Raw genomic sequence first — 13893 nt, 5'->3', positions numbered from 1 at the left:
TCTTCTTCTTCTTCTTCTTCTTCTTCTTCTTCTTCTTCTTCTTCTTCCTTCTCCTTTTTCTTCTTCTTTCTTCTCCTTTTTCTTCTTTTTCTTCTCCTCTCCTCCTCCTCCTCCTCCTCTTCCTCTTCCTCCTTCTTCAGCATTAGGAGAGGAGTTGACAAGTTTTCATCAAAAAGGTTTTATAGGTGGAAGTGCTGCTGACTTTCCAGCAAATTAGAGTAGTTATGGAAGCCATGCAGAGTCAGCAGATGTGAACCATACGATCAATAAGCTTGGCTTTGACTGAAGAGTATTCATCTTTCTTTCAAACCTGACACATTTGTGATGAGGCAGTGCCAAGACAAATACAAGCAATGCTATAGCCTGGAAATTTTTTAAACATATTATTGGAATTCTCAGAAGTATCATTTTTAACTTAAAGTAAACATTGGCATGCAAACCCAACAGCCTGCATAATCCGGTCTTGAAGTGAAACTTTATTTGTTATGGGGATTTGCTCAGGAAAGGGAAATAGAAGAAGAAGAAAAAAACTTTTTTTTTCTACTGCAAAGAGAAAATAGGTCTTTCTGCAACACTGCAGACATTATGTAGGGTCATGTAAGTGACACTGTCTCAAGCTGTCTTAACAGTTTGCAAGTAAAGATTTAGTTAATTGTTTTCTGCAAAGTGTTCAATTGGCACAGAGGCCTGGGGTAATTATTTTTTTCTTATTATTTTTAAAAGAGAGAATAGAAAGTGGATTTTTCATTTTTAAATAAAATTTTATTATCTTCTATTTTCTCATCACTCTTAGAAAGACACTGATTAAATTATTGTTTAGTAATTTTTTTCAGTTGTGTCTGATTCTTCATGACCCCACTTGGCATTTTTCTTGGCAGAAATGCTGGAATGGTTTTCCATTTCCTCCTCCAGCTCATTTTACAGATGAGGAAACGGAGGCAAACAGGGTTAAGTGACTTGCCCAGGGTCACACAGCTAGTAAATGTGTGAGACCAGATTTGAACTTATAATGATGAGTTTTCTTGATTCCAGGCCTGGTACTCTATCTACTGCATCATTTACCTGCTTATCACTTAAAATAAACAGTTTTTTAAAAAGATGGGGTAAAAGTTCAGCAACACGAAAATTCTCATATTTTGTTTGGTATTTCACACCCATGGTCCCCCACTTCTCTAAAAAAAAAGTCTGGGGGACAGGTATTTTCATATCTATTTTTTATGCAAAAGTTGGTCATTAACTTTTTGTAGTATTTGGTTTTATTTTATTTTGTTGCTTTTCTTTTCATTAATACTGCTCTAGTCAATAGTAGCACAATTGTGCACGTTGCTTTCCTGGTTCAACTCACTTCTTTAACTTTGAATGAGTTAGTATGTCTTTCAATACCAGTCTGTCTTCATTATATTCATTATTTCTTACTGCGTAATAACATGTCACTTATATTCATCTGCCACAACACATTTAGTTATCCCCAAGAAGATGATCATCTACTTTGTTTCCAGTTATGTGCTATCACAAATGTGTTGCTTTAATTTTGGTGTATTAGGAGAGGCCTTTCCTTTTCGTCACTGCCATCCTTGAAATGTCCTAGCAATGAAATTTCTGGGTCAAAATATATGAATATACTAGTCATTCTCTTTGCACAAATCAAAATTGTTTTCCAGAATGACTGGACCAATTCACAACTACACTAACAATGCCTGAGCATTACTATCTTTCCACAAGTCCTCCCTCATTGGCTATTTTCATCTTTCATCATCTTTACCAATTTGATGTGTGGGAGGTAAAACCTTAAGATAGTTTTGATCAACTCTTCATATTATTAGTGATTTCAAGCATCCTTTTATATTTTTATTACTATATCTTTTGAGAACTGCTTGGGGAATATCTTTTGGTGCTCCACATTTCTAGTAGGTGTCTATGCATCTTGAAAGTCAGACCCTCATCGGATGTATTTGATACAAGTGTTCTCCCCAGGTGACCATCTCTTTTCTTTTCCTAGTTGCATTTATTATGTTCATTGATAAGCTTTTCAATTTCATGGAATCAAAATTCCCTGTTTCATTTTTTGTTACCATCTCTATCCATTATTTTAGGAAGACATCAGTCTTCAACTATAGCTATTAAAGTTATATTATTTGCTTCTCTTTTATTTTTTTATGATATGACCTTTAATATTCAATCCTTAGACACAATTTAAATTTATTGTGATCTATCTTGTAAGATGTTGTTCTAAAGTTAAATTCTACCAGACCATTTTCCAGGTTTTCCAGAATTTTTTTTTGAGACAAGGAGTTATTTCTTAGGTTATCTATGAGATTGGGGGAGAGTGAAAAAAGCACTCGGTTACTGAGTTTGATTATTTCTAATTATTCTTTATCTTTTCTATTAATCTAGTTTTTTAAAAAAAGCTTAGACCAAATGGTTAAATGATAAAATAACATAGGTAGAATATGATAAGAGGTCTGAAAGTCCTATTACCTTTTTGCATGAGTTCTAAGGTGAACAAAAAACCTTTTAGGAAAGCTTTCTCTAAAGGCAATGATTCTATAGTAATGTCTAATTGTATAGCTTTATTTATCAGTAGTATCTATGGTTTTGGATGACTTTGCCCTGTTATCCCATTAGACTTTAAATTCTTAACAGAACTGAGAGAACACTAGTAACAGTAATAGCGATACTGTAAGCTGATCAACAGTGAATGCCTTAGCTATTCTCAGCAATACAGCAATATAACACAACTCCAAAGGACCCTTGATGAAAAATGCTATCCACTTCTAGAGAAAGAACTGATGGAATTTGAGTGCAGATAGAAGAATTATTTTTTTCTTACTTTTTTTTCTTGGGGATTTTTGGCCTGTGTTTTCTTTCACAATATGACTGATGGAAATATGTTTTACATGACTGCACATGGATAACCTATATCAAAATGCCTGCTTTCTCAATAAAGGAGGAGGGAAAGAATTTGGAACTCAAATTTAAAAAAATGAATGTTAAACATTTTTACTTGTAATTAGAAAAAATAAAAGATTTTTAAAAAGATTTTAAGCTTTTAGAGCACTAACAATATACTTTCCACTTACTTGAAGTCAGTCAGTAAACATTCATCAAGCTTCTCCTTTGCACCATGCACTGTGCTAATCACTGGCAGTACAAGAAAGGCAAACAAACCAAAAGAAAAAAAACAGTCTCTGCTCCCCAAGAATACATAGGAAGCAGTGTCATGTAGTGAAATAGGTATTAGATATAATCAGGAAGATTATAATAATCAGAATTTAATTCTCACCTCTAAAAATTATTAATGATTTGGCCATGGTCCTTAACTCTTTATTTTTCTGTATTATATTATATTAGCTGTAAAATGGCAGTAGGAATACCTGTAGTATTGGTGTAGTGGGATTATTTCATTATTTTGATGGATCTATGTAGTTACTCTCTTCAACAGTATAGACTACAACCTATTCATTCCTTCTCACCTTTTGCCAGTGTTGTTATGGGGACCAAAGAAGATAACATAAATCAAGGCATCTCCGAGCTTTAAGCACTATATGATTTTCAACTACAGAATTTATTTAAAAAATTTTATTTAGTTTCTTTAAAGTATAACATGATTTTTTCTCACCTGGACTTGACCACTTTACTTAAAATGAGGAGACCTGACCTTGAATTCAGTGTCTAACACTTGTTATCTGTGTAACTATGGGAAAGTCACCAAACTCATTGAATGTTTCCTTAGGTGTAAAACAGGGATTGTTATATTTACGCTACCTATTTAAAGTACTTTTATTAAGAAATGATGATGTAAGGTAGGTAGGTAGATTGTCTAGTGGGTAGAGTGCTGGACTTTGAGTCAGTAATACCTGAATTTAAATTCCCTCTCAGACACTTGCTAACTAGCTGGATGTCCCTGGGCAAGTCACTTAACCTTCTCAGCTTTTGCTTCCTAATATTGCACTATCATTGGGAAATTCAAATTATATAATATGATGTGATGTGATGTTATATGATGTGATACAGTATGGCATGGCATGGCATGGTATGGTATGGTATAGTATGGTATGGTAGGGTAGGGTAGGGTAGGGTATGGTATGATATTATATGGTATAATATGATATGATATGATATTATGTGCAAAGTTTTCTGCAAATCTTAAAGCGCCATTTAAATATGAGCTATATAAAATGTTGGAAAAATATGGTATCATTAGTCTGCGTATTGTGGACATTCAGTGCTATCACTTTTTGTTTCTGCCATTTCTTTGGGGATAAAATTTTTAAAAAGAAAAGCTTTCTCTTTTTCAGCAGATTCTTTGAAGTCACGCTTTTCTGCTGACATTCCTATGTTGTTCTACAAAAACACGAAACTGAGTAAACCATGGTCAAAAACTTTTCCTAAGATGACCTTAATGGGAAAATACAAGGTTGTCATATTCTTTTGCAAAATGAATATAAAATCTCATCTTTTGATTGAAAATAATGAAACTTAGGGATTCCATGGCAGTATGTGTTTAAATTTCATTTGCCATTCATAAGAGAAGTAGTCTTTTTATAGACCAGTGATTAGCATCAAAGAGAATACCACTTAAATAAATTAATCCTTTTAGGTAAATCTAAAAGTAGAATTTTCCTCTTTCTCTCATCAAAATTTAGTGACTAGTTTGAAAAAAAGTACTATTCTGTTCAAATGCCAAAAAGTTAAAATAAAAAGAGCTCCACAGAATGTGAAGTTTGATTATTCATTTTTCATTAACTACAGGCCATATCAATATTCTTGGTAATTTCTTCATTAGATTAATTTTGTTCTAAGCAATAATGATTTACCAAAAAGGGTGGGGGTTTGTGAGAAGAGACATAAAGGTATTTGGAGCAACATTCTGATATCAGGTGCAATTTTTACCACACTAAATGCTTAAATAAATAAGAAAAGTTTGTTAATATAAAAAAGCGTTAGGGTTAGGGTTAGTTTGTACCTTGTTTTTTAGAATGCATTTGCTTGTTTTATCTTTAGTTTGGATATTTGGTCAGAAAAAAAGCTAAAGCATTTAGGAACTTTTGCAAATGTGATAGAATGCAAACTCCTTGAATCCAGTGCTACAATTTTTTAATATATAATTCCCAGCAAGTAGTACAGTGTCTGGCATATAGCAGGCACATAGTCTGCATCAGTTTAATTGAATTAAATTTCAAAAAAATGTCTATTTTTCTTAAAGTGAAATGTATCAATTAGTCTGTCTATATGTCTCAAGCTTTGTAACTCCAGAACTTATCAGATAACTGGTATATAACAAGTACTTAATTAAAGTTTGGTGGATGATTTGTTGACTGATTGATTGATCAGGAGATGTAATCTTTTGTTCCCCTGGGCTCGAGATGAGAACAAATTATAAACTGATAATCATTTTATATTTAATTCATGTAGCAATCATTCAAACATTTCAAAGTCAAATTAACAACTTTGTCTGTTTATTTTAAAATGTGAACCAAGCACTCTCATACGTCAGTGATGAATTTTTAAGTCCCTATAAATGAAGACTAGTTGAAACAGCAGAATGTATCAGATAAAAATCTGGCCTACTGGGGAAGACTTGGGTCCTAGTGCCACCTCTAATGTTTACTGACTTTGAGCTTCCAGGATCTCATTAGTCTCATCATCTACTACCTCATCACTATCCTTTGACTCTCTGATTGGAGGGTGGTGCCATAGACTCCAAACTTCCATTTAAAGAGAGAGCTTAGCTTAAATGTTTCTCCTTTTTTCACCTGGTTACACTACTTTGAGACCTTTCTCAATGGTATTTCTGTCATTCCCCACACTGAGTACCTCTGCTCACCCCCAACTACACCAGTCCCTTCCAATACTGTTGCAGCTTTCTTTTATATGTTGTACAATTAGATAAATCAGATTGTAAGCTCCTTCAGGGCAGCTCCTGTCATTTTTAGTATTTGTATTCCCAGAACCTAGCACAGGGCCTGGAACATATAAAAATAAATTTTATTGACCATTGTCTATTGAGTAAGTCACTTGCCCCTTTATTGCCCCCATACAATTTTCTAGTACTGAAAGTTGCAGAAGTGGTACATCTGTATACTATTAGTGGAATTTCATAGGAAATTCCCATAAGAAATATAATACATAGCTAAAAAAATAAGACCTTCTATATACCATATTGTGTCAAATGTAAATAAAGTCCAGTTCTTTTTAACTTGGAAGAGTGAAAGGCAACTGTGTTGTAGTGGGTAGAACACTGATTATTCACTGAGAGAAAAGTTCTAATCCCAGCTCTACTAATTATAAAATGGTGATCTTGGGCAAGTACTGAATATTTGTGGGCCTGGGTTTCCTTAAATATTAAAAGAGCTGAATTGAACTAAGACATCTCAAAATCCTCTTTCTGCTCTAAGACTGAGATCTCAGAATCTTAATAAACATAAACACAACATGTTTGCCTTTCAACAAATTTCTAACTAGTCAATAGACTCTGAAATATTTCTTTATTTAAATCAAAAAATTACAAGGTCACAAACTCCTTTCACACCAGAGTTGTAATGGTTTCCCAGGTTGAGTCCCATTATTTTCTAGTTACTGAACAGAGCTCAAAGGAGTTGGGATTTAGGGGAAGTGACTGATCATTTCAGATCCATGCAGAAAATTCAGTGAGATGCAGGTAGAACCTAGCCATTGATTAATAAAAATGATCTATTGGACTCTTATTATGTGTGTCTTTCTGTACTATACCCCACAATAATAAAAAAGAAAAAGAGTACATCATTGTACAGGTTTCCTTGTGTTCTCCACAACAGTCCATAAGTTGAAGGGTTTATTTTCCTCTTAAATTTCTACCATACCCAAAATCTTCTGCATACTACCATCCATAGTGTTTTCCTTTCAATGCTTCTTCAACTGTTCCTAATTAATTACAAATTATTTCTGAAAATATTCTGAACATAATTATAATTTCCCAGAAGAATAAATTCTCTTTTGTCACCTATTAGGATTGGAAAACTGCTGCACTTTTTCAGGGCATAGTCACTAGCTCCAAGAACACATGATATAATGCAAATCATGCTGGACTTGGAGTCAGAAGGCTTGGATTTGATTCCTGGCTCTGCTACTTATTTGGTATATGACATTAGATAAACAACTCTGTGTCTCAGCCATCTAATCTGTAAAATGGGGGTTATACTACTTGTACTACCTACCACATGAGTTTATGGGAAGTAAGGAATTTTGTAAAATTCAAGATGAATGTCTACTCTTGTTATTATATTCTGATAGTGGGGCAAACCCTTTCTTTCTGCTAGAAATAGCTATCTCCCTAATGTAGCTCAAGAGTATAAATAACTTTAGGCTGAGTCCTCCATAAAGTCCCACTCTGATGCTTCGCCATGGAATAAAGATGTTTTCCAGCATTCTTGGAGGCTATGGGAAAAGTGCTGTATGCTCTACTATGCGCTAAAAGATTTGAGCATGGTGAGGACAACAAGCTGAGATTGCTTTCTGAGGACCAGCCAAATGAAATAAGACAAGGCTTGTCATCAAAAGGCTATCCATTTGGTGATAGGTACTTTGGTCAAAGAAATTCATGAAAGAAGCAAAATTATAAAATGATCCTCAATCCAGTTGGAGAATCCTCCAAATCCAAGTAAATGAAGTAAATATTGCAAACAGGGTGGTCTCCCTTGATGGTCTGTGTCTCTAGTAGCAGCTATACAGAGAGTGTAGCAGGTGACAAAGTATCATATTCTCAAAGCATTTGATTATTCCCAAGAATCAATTGACAACAAAACTTCCTTTATCACTCACTATGACATAGAGGGTTATTTATGTACTGGAAATGATGATACTCCATAGTATTATACTTATTCTTAAAATGTGATCAAGATGATCTTAATATCAGAGCTTTGTTTTAAATATCATTATGTACCTTTTGGAAAGACTTTGCATTGTTTGGATTGAAATTAACCTAATGAAGAAATCCTTAAGAGTATAAATATGATCTACAGTTACTGGGGAATGAATAATCTGACCTTTCACATTGTAATTAGTTCTGCATTTTGACTTTTTGTTGTTTGACTTTTCTCTATTTAGTCCCTTCTACTTCACTAGGAACAAAGGTTGTCACAGAAAAAGAGACAAAGAGTATTACTTAACTTGACTGTTTTTACTCTAAATGGAGATTCTTGTTCAGGGAAAAATATCTGGAGGACACAGACAGGACTTCCAACATGTTAAGAAGTTTTTGATAATTACAATCAGCACCACTAGGGAAGTTGATGAAATCACACATCCATTGACATATAAAAATATACTGGGTCATCTGGATGATATATACCATTATTTTGCCTCTGACAGTGACACCAAGATAGTACTGAGTGGGATATCATTGGCTTTTCCCATATCTTGAACTTCAAAACAAAGTGAGACTCTGTTCTCCGAATAGGACTTCATAATATAAAAAACACCATCTCCTTCTAGGACTATGTTTCTTTTGCAAATATATTATGCCCATAAATCTACAAATTATAGATATATTTTGTGTATCTTTGAGTTTCTGTTCCACCCCTTCCTTAGGTAGGGATCCAACTATTTGCTCATCGTGGAGACAGAAAGACACTATCCTTCTTGGACACAATAACTGAACTACACATATATAAGTCCTATTGGAGAAGGGAGGCAATACTTTCATCAGGAGATCAATTAGGGTTTCATAGAAAGGGTAGCTTTGCTAAAGAGATCTAAAAGAAGAGAACATGATAATGAGAAAAAATTCCAGGGCAGAATTTGAGCAAGGAACACATTTTAGAAATAGGAAATAGCCTGGGTTGATGTGTGAAAGGAGTTCATGTCATATTGAGTTGGAAGAATAACTAAACATTCATTTTGCCAAGAAAGTAGAGTGTGGGAAGGAGAGCAATAATTGAAAGGTAGATTGAATCCAGATTGAAGAGGGTATTGAAAATCAGAGAAAAGAGAAATAATGGCATAGGAGAAATAGTTCTAGACTTAGAGTCAGAAGAGGGAAGACTTTGATCTGCTCCTCTGACATATAGTAGACTATGGATATACCATAACCAGTTAGTTTCAGTTTACTCATCTGTAAAATGGGGAGAGTCATACCTACAATATCTGACGGGGTGGTTGTAAAGATCAAATATGAAAAGAACTTTGCAAATCTTAAAGTAAAATATAAATTGCCTCTAATGCTATTGTCTTATCTTATAGACAATGGAGAGATGCTAGGTGTGTTTCTGGTTTTTTTTTTTACTCAAAAGACTGATATATGATCATATTTGTGCAAAAGAAAGATGGTTTCAGCAGATATGGTACATATGGATTGGAATGGGAGGACAAGGGAGGCAGGAGTTAGGAGGTTATTGTAATAGACAAGGTGGTAAATGACAAAGATTTGAACTAGAACGTTAATAAAGTGAGATGATGATGATGATAATAATAATAATAATAATATTACCTTAAATTTTTCAAGTATTGTGTGTATGTGTGTAATCTCATTTAGATATTACCACAACCTTGTAAGGTAAGGATAGCAGGTGTAATAACCTTGATTTTTCAGATGACATGAGAAAAATGAGGTTCAAAAAGGTAAAGTGATTTGTCCAAGGTCAACAGTTGCTAAGACTTGGAGGGAGGATTTGAATCTAGCTCTCCCTGACTTCCAGTCAGCAACTAATCCACTAGAAGACAGCGGTGTACTGAAGATAGAACTGAGAGTGCTTAGGAACTCAATGACAGGAGTGAAGGAAAGGGAAGAGATAAAGATGAACTTGAAGGTTCAATGCTGTGTATCTAAGATTGTGGTTTTACCATTGACAGAAGCAGGTAAGTTGGAAGGAAAAGCAATTTGTTTTATGGAGGAAGGGTGCAATGATGAGTTCAGTTTTGGATAAACTAAGTTTGAATTGATGGTTTGATATCTCATTATATTTTCATAAATCTTGACTTTGTTTTCCAATGCATTACCTGTGACTCGCAGTAAGGAATCAGCTATACATTTGGTAAACATGTCTTCTACATCTTCTTCCAGTTTATTGATACAAATATTTAACAGAAATAAGTCAATAACCTTTTGTTAAACTAATAAATATCCCCTTCTTGTTATCATCAATAAGGTATGAATTTTAAAATAATTATTAATGCATATATATGGATGTATATGTATAAATGCATACGTATGCATATATATTATATGTAGATATATATATAAAATCAATTTTTCTTTATCTTATTTACAATATTATCTGACACTTTGTAAGTTTCCTAATGCAGAGAAGAATCTCATATAATTCCTAGTATAAAAGACGAAATGCTTCTTGACTGATTGGTTTTCAAATATCCTTATGAAATCAAGGTTTACGATTTCTGAAACCCTGCCAGAAGAAGAAAATAAACTGATTTAGACATTGTCTCTTAGTTACAGAAACATAGAATGTCACAGTTCGGAGCTCTCAAGTTTTCTACTCAATCAATGATGGCCCCTATTAATTACTATATTCTTTTCTAACTACCTGTAACTATTCATTTAGTAATCTGTCATAGAATTTTTGCCAGGGATTGATGGTGACTGTTTCCAAAACCCAACTTTTCCTCTTTTTTTCAACAATCTGGATAGTATTTTCTTGCCTGCAGTCTTTTGATAACTCTCCCATTTCCATGTTTCTCAAAACCAAAGTTAGGCCTAAATCAAATCAGTTTTTTTCAGTAGCTAGACATATAATTTGTCTGGGCTCTAAGACCTAAATTTACTTAAAGCAACTAGATGCTATATTTCTTCTCCTATTTCTTAGGCTTTAATTTCCTTTGGATCATGTTTGTTCTATCCTTTTCAGGAGAAGACAGTGTACAGTAAAATAGGAAGCAATACAGCTTTTGCTGAAGCCTTCTGTTGACTTGACATCAGCTGCCTCAATCAGTAGACCTATCAAGTCATCAACATGCATGCATTAAGAGCTTACTAGCTACCAGATAAATGGGAATTTATTGGATTTATTGAATTTATTGGAATCCCCAATTTCACTGGGGAAATGAAGAAAGAGGGAAAACAGTTCCCTGTCCTGAAGGTACCAATATTCAAGGAGATAAAATGTAAACAAGTAGTTTCATACAAAATACATACCAAGTAGGTACAAGATATCTCAGAGGAGAAGTCACTAGCAGCTAGAGGCATTACTTCTCTTGCTGAACAATGATGAGGTTCTTAGCACTATGCACAAGCTACATTCATTTTGAGCTCTAGCAATCTTAACACTCCTCATCTTTTCCTGGTATTCCATTTTATTCCCTCTTCATTAGGAGTGCTTTCTTTTGTGTCACTTTAAACTATGAGGTCATTAGAAGAGAGATTCTGTACTTAGCACATTGCATGCTTTGGAGCCCCAATCTAGAGCAATTAGAGCCTTCAATGCCACTTCAGCCAAATTTATTTTTAGAATATGGAATGAGATGATAACTATTTTCTTCTTTAACTTTTTGAAATTTGCTTTTCTAAAATTTAAGGTACATGTTTATGGTAAGAGCAAAATCAGCCATGTTGAGTTAGGTTTTCCAAACTTTGAAACTTTCCCTGACACTTAATTGACTCAGTGAACTAAGGTTCAGACCACTGAAATAGCTAGCTGGTGGCCTAAGTTCAAAAATCAGCCAAGGAGGAGACCTCATGACTGACCAGTAACCAGTATGACCAACACAGACAGATAAGCTGTACTCAACTGAATCATTACTGTATATGGACTGACTGTCCTTGCTATTTTGGGATTAAGTAAACCCCCTTTTTTTAGTTTTTAGATAGTCTGTGAGCATCTCATCTTGTTCCAGTTCTAAATCTAAAACGCCAAGTCAAACTGAATCAGGTTCCATGTATGACAACACCTGAGACACATCTCAGTATGTTAACTCACGTTTACAGAGGCCCTTAAAGTTTACAAAACACTTTCTTCAGAAAACTCTATGAAGTCGGAAACAAAAATATTATTATCCAAAATTTTCACATGAGGTAACTGAGTTTCAGAGAAGTTAAGTGACTTATTCAGGGTTATTTTAATTATATATTTATTGACTTATTATTATGAGTATTTTAAAATTTTGTAGATATTTATTAATTTCCTTGAAATTGTTGATCTTATTGGTATATTATTAGACAAAATATTTTCTATGCATTTCTTTTATTTCTTCACAATTTTGGTGTTGATCTTTTAAAAATCATACCAATGGTTATAGTAGTTTGTTCTTAACTTCAAAAATCTAGCTCCCAGTTTTATTTCTAAATTCATTTTTTAATTTTGTTAGCTATTCTTTGATTTTCTGAATTACTATTTTCATGTTTAATTGGGAGTTTTAATTTGTTGGTTTTCTAGTTGTTTTTATTCATTGTATGCAAAATTCATTTATTGGTTCTTCCAGTTTTTATTGACAAAAATGTTTATATACTTAAATTTTTCTCCTCAGCAAAGTTTTGGCAGAAGCCCAATAGTTTAGTTTTATTGTCTTGTTGTACTTTGTAAAGCTTTCTATTGTTTTTTTTTTATGATTTTCTTTTTGACCCACAAATTCTTTAGAGTTAAGTGAATCTGCTATTATTTTAATTATTATTTATTCAAGTTCTCTATATTGCGTATAATTTTTGTTGCCTTGTGGTTGGTAAAGAATGTATACAATATTACTTTTTTAAACATTTTAATCTTTTGTTCAGCTTCCCTTTATTGAATATTACATTGTAGTCAGTAAAATATGCTTCATATCTCTATTTTTCTGCAGTTATGAGTATGCCTTAGGATATGGACACTCAGTACAGATTACATGTATAGCTGAGTATGTGTGTATACACAAATATGTAGATACGTATGTATACACATATACAAACATATACATTATATAGAGATACCCTTTTGTATTGCCATTTAGTAATTACTAGAGATAACATCTAATTAAAAAAAGATTCATTCAGATTTTTGACTACCCATCTCCTGGAAGATACATGATTGACGAAATATACAGAGTAAGATATGTACATTTTCAGATGTGGCTCATGTGGGGATTTGTTTTGCTTCAGGATGCATATTTGTTTCAAATGGTTGGTTTTTATTGCCATTGGGGGAGGGGAGGGAAATGGTGAGAGGGAGAGAAAGTAAGTGCTTGTTAATTTATAAAATTTATATATAACAACTAAAAAAAATCTTCTGAATTCTGATTTCTCTATCAGGAATACCTAAAAGCCCTCTGTTGCAGTAAAGGTCTATTTCTTCTGCTCTGTAAGATTAATATTCATCCTTACCAGTTTACTTATTCTTGGTTATAAGCCTTTATCTTTTGCCTTGTGTAATATCATATTCCAAACTTCCCCTTCCTCTGTACTGGTGGCTGCCAAATCTTATATAATCCTGACTATGGAGCCTTTCCACTTGGACTCTTTCTTTTTAGCTTCTTGAATCATTTTTTATTTGATGTGGAAGTTTGTTATTTTGTTTATTATATTCCCAGAAATTTTAATTTTAAGTTGTTTTTTGTTTGTTTTATTTTGTTTTTCCCCACAGGTGGTGGATTCAATGACTGCTTTTCTCAGATTGACTTCAGGTTATAACAGGCCTTGGAAGCATCATGATTTCTTGAAATACAATATTTTTATGTAGTTCTGTGATTCTTAGATTATCTCTCCTTGACCTAATTTTCATGTGAGCTGTTTTTAAAACGTGATACCTTACATTTTCTGATATTTTTCAGTCTTTCAATTTGTTTCAGTATGCCTTGTTATCTGAAGGAGTCATTGATCTTTGTTCCAATCTAATTTTTAAGGAGTTTGTTACCTGAGTAAGGTTATATACTTCTCAGGAAGGCTTATACAAACATGTGGAATAAGCTGAGAAGAGGAGAAAAAAATTATACATT

This window comes from Petaurus breviceps, unplaced genomic scaffold (assembly GCF_028583685.1).
Source record: "Petaurus breviceps papuanus isolate PSGF00001 unplaced genomic scaffold, PetGlider_PUasm1.0 81, whole genome shotgun sequence".
NCBI classification, from domain to species: Eukaryota; Metazoa; Chordata; class Mammalia; order Diprotodontia; family Petauridae; genus Petaurus; species Petaurus breviceps.
This window is presented reverse-complemented; position numbering follows the sequence as displayed.